The sequence below is a fragment of the Montipora capricornis genome, chromosome 3 (genome assembly GCF_036669925.1).
Source record: "Montipora capricornis isolate CH-2021 chromosome 3, ASM3666992v2, whole genome shotgun sequence".
Classification (NCBI taxonomy): Eukaryota; Metazoa; Cnidaria; class Anthozoa; order Scleractinia; family Acroporidae; genus Montipora; species Montipora capricornis.
This window is the reverse complement of record NC_090885.1, coordinates 10190878-10194724: the sequence shown is the minus strand read 5'-3', so window position 1 is coordinate 10194724 and position 3847 is coordinate 10190878. Positions and strand designations below refer to the sequence as shown.

The 3847-nt window shown below is 39.4% G+C and overlaps 1 protein-coding gene across 1 annotated transcript in view; it reads left to right on the top strand.

Moving 5' to 3' along the window:
* Positions 1 to 650: 650 nt before the first annotated feature.
* Positions 651 to 3847, top strand: part of LOC138042130 (major facilitator superfamily domain-containing protein 12-like) — a 25318-nt gene continuing 22121 nt past the window's right edge. Inside the window, exons 1-2 of the mRNA XM_068887914.1 lie at positions 651 to 788; positions 918 to 1368. The gene's annotated coding sequence lies outside the window, so the exon portion shown is untranslated. The remainder of the gene's footprint in view (positions 789 to 917; positions 1369 to 3847) is intronic.

The following is a 3847-nucleotide window of genomic DNA, read 5'->3' as shown; positions in this document are numbered from 1 at the left end:
GAGTAAAGTCCTTTCGAGAGAATGCTTTGGGTGCCAAGTACAGCTATGGCTCTCCAAAGAGCTTGAAAAGTTACATAAACGTTATCCTAAAACTCTGATCAACAAAGGCGGAAAAGCTTGTGGTAAATATTTGCGGTAGATACATGAGCCTAGCTAAATTCGAGTGCGCGCCTACGACCGCCAATCCCTCAACAATTATGCTTACATTGCAGACTGTTTTAAAATTGCTTACAGTGCAGAGTGTAAGATTGCTTACTGCGTGGACTGTAAAACCACTTACAGTTTGGGCTTTAAAACTGCTTAGAGTGCGAACTGTAAGATTCGTTTCAGTATGGACTGTAACGCTTACAGAGAGGATTGTAGGTCTTCTTACAGAGTAGATTGTGTTTGAAATTGCGTGACACTGTTTCCTATTTCTGTTTGCAATGTTACTTAAGGGACTGGCTGATCGTAGCTAATTATGTGCCGTGTTTAGACTTGAGCGTGCTACCGAGGTATTGGAGTTTACTTACCTAGGTTAATATTTTGCGTGTGTAAACGCCAACTAAAACCGTAGTAAACACCGCTCAAGACAATAGAAAGTTAACTAAGGTAAAAGTTCGGTCTACTCTGCGAGCAGGCATGGTTAAGGGGTCGGTAACCAAGGTTTGGATGACAGATACATCCGCTTGCGGTCGCATAGAATTTCACATCCTGTGGTGTCGGGATTGCGTCAGGCTCATTCGATCACGTTTTCAAGACCAGGTTTTCGACCAAGTTTCCACGTCTGGTTTCGGTCTACGAAGAAGGTAATTTCCGTTTAATAGAGCTTCAAACCAGAATTGGTTTCTCGGCCACGACCACGCACGTCTAACGCGCCTTGTCTTGCGAAGGGCAATTTGTAGCAGAATTAATCGCTTTCGTCTCGACCTCTTTAGGTGCTGCAAAAGTAAGAGCTGCTGCAATCTCGATTCCTGGGTTTGCTGATCAAGAACAAGAAAATAGAACGCGAGGACTACAAGAGCCACAGCTTTTCTTTTAAACGCGAGCATTTTATGCGTGGATTTAGAATTTGCCGCCAATTCGATAAGATTGTGATTGATGACAGATTTACCTTAGTTATTTGAGCCAGTATAAACACTGTACAAATGTACCAGGGTGTTTACCTTGGTAAACGCTTGAGTGTAAACACAGCATTAGCTTAAACACGATAGTTAATTACGTAGCGCTTCAGTCGCTATTTCCGTTATTTTTTGCTTTAAAAACGAGGACTTGGTTTCACTCTCGAGTTAGTGTTCTTGCTACCTCGCTAGTGGCTACGAGCGATCAAGTTTTTCACTGTTTTATGTTGGATTTATCATCTACCGGTATATTAGTAGCCAGACCAAAGTAAGTCTTTTCTTTTCATTCTTTGGCTTAGCCATTTTAGAGTTCAGTTCTTTTACGTTAAGGCTTTTCCTCAGTGTCTCATCTTCATAGCGCATTATGATTCTCAATTGAGCTATGGTTTATTGCTTAGTAGTTCAAACCACGTTTTTACATGTGTCTACGCGATTATTTGCAATTATTCTTCGATTAATATCGTTAAATTTTAAGTTGTTATTTTTTGCGGATTCTACTGGTTTCGATTAAACACATGAACACATGAACTCCAGGACCCGGTTGTTCAAAAGCCGATTAACGCGAATCGCAGATTAAAAATTAACCAAGGAGTTTATTTCTCAACTCCCAAATGCTGTTCAACGCTGATATTTTCAAAACTTTACATTAGAAGAAGTCAATCTTGAAAAACAAAAATAAGCGAAAGAAACTTTCACCAAAATTTGAAAACGTAAAACAAAAGTTTACGCTAATCCTGGATTAAGTTAATCGACTTTCGAACAACCGAGCCCAGTTGTTTATTTTAACCTCGTCTACTCCATTGAGCCAACGGCTTTAACATCGGTCGATTTTATTAAAAAGCGATGTCCGTTTGCCCCCTCACCCCCCCCCCCCCACACCCTTTCAACCGCGTTGAAACATGTTGAATCGAAGTTGAGCTGATGTTGAAACCGTATTCCCACCCCAGCAGTCAACATCGTTGAACAAAATCGACCGAATGTTTGCGCAAAAGTTGAAATCTTCTGCTGCCCGGAGCTTTACGTGCACCGCCTGTCATCTTTCTATCGCGAGAGTAGTAACCTTTAAGGTTACACTGGATTCAACTATCGGGAATTTTAGGGCGTTTCTGGCAAAAAAAAAAAAAAAAAGTTTGAAAGCCTTTTGATTTTTGCTTGGAAAAATGGTCCGTCCCAAAGTTTAACCGATTAGAAATTCTTGTGCTCTGAAGTCATCCCATTTATCACAAGGAAAAAGTTTGAAATATTTTTGTTTTATTCATGCCATATGACCTAACTGAGCAAGAACTCTGGGGAAAGTAATATCTGCTATAACATCGGAAGGACAACCGTGACAAGGACGGCTAATAGAACGTCATTCAATCATTTCGGGATGGAAAGTGTGAACCAACCTTTCAGAAATAAAATTGTTGTGAACACTGTGAAGGTTTGGAGGGAATTAGAAAATTTATCTTCAAATGCACGCACCAGTTCATAACCTCAACTCCGTTAAAGGCCCGGGCAGACGGCTTCCGTCAACATTTGCTTCAACATCCGTTCGATTTTTTGTTAAATGGTGTTGAATGATGTTGTTGACTGCAGCTGGGTTGGGGAAACAGTTTCAACACATCATCAACATTTGATTCAACAAGCTTCACGAGAGGCCTCGTATTCAGTTACGGACATGGGTACGTCATTGAGAGATCGATTAGTGCGCACCCTCATACCCAATCATGTTGAACACAAAAGAAATGTTGAATGGTTGTTGGAGAAAAGGTTAAATGCTTTTAAACTCATTTAACATCGATTCAACTTCGTTTCAACATGTTTCAACAAGGTTGAATGGGGGTCTGGTGCAAACTGTTTCTACATCGCTGTTCAACAAAATACAGCGGATGTTAAAGCGAATGTTGAAGCCAGGCCTTAAATTTTTCCTGTTTTTAAGCGGTTCTCGTTTGCTTAGACGTTGTCGCTGTATAAGCTCTCAATTATAAGTGATCATTTTTTTTATTTTTTTTTTTTTTATTTAAACATATTAGTAATTGTTTGCCCCAAAAGCACCTGGTTCATCTCAGAATAACGTCAAAACAAATATATTCAGTGTGCGGGCTGTGGTTATCCCTACGTTGGGGAAACCAACAGGCATTTTTATACACGTGTAAATGAGCACCTTTTTTGGGATAAAAATTCTCATATTTTCAAGCACCTTAGTTTTTCCAAAAATTATTAGGATAATTGTGATATCTCTTGCTTTAAAATTATTGATAATGCTACCTCTTTCTATCAACTTAAAATCAAGGAGAGCTTTTACATTGAGCTTTTACATTGAGCGGTTGAACGAGAACATGATACTTGGCGTGACGCGTGGTGCGTTGTATCGCTTATTTGAATGATGCTTAAAAAGGTCATTTCTGTTGTTCAGGAGTATCTTTGCCAAAAGCATGAATTGCATTTCCTGTTGACGTTTGAATACGATTTCCCTTGCTCTACTTTGCGCCATTAGATGATGTATGTCACTTTCTTATCATCTTTCAAGCTCCAAACGTATTTGCTGAGTTCCGTTGCATGTTTGTAACGTTCGTTCTTGAATGAGCACATGTGGTTTCTCTATCTTTGTTTAAGCGTTGTGTCACATTGTCCGATCATGTGTATGTTTCCTTGGCAGTTGCTGTGGATATCTCAATTTGACAATTTTTATTTGTACTTTTAATTTAAGAACGTGTGAACAACACACAGCAACAGATCTTATCAATTTTGTTTATAATCCAACC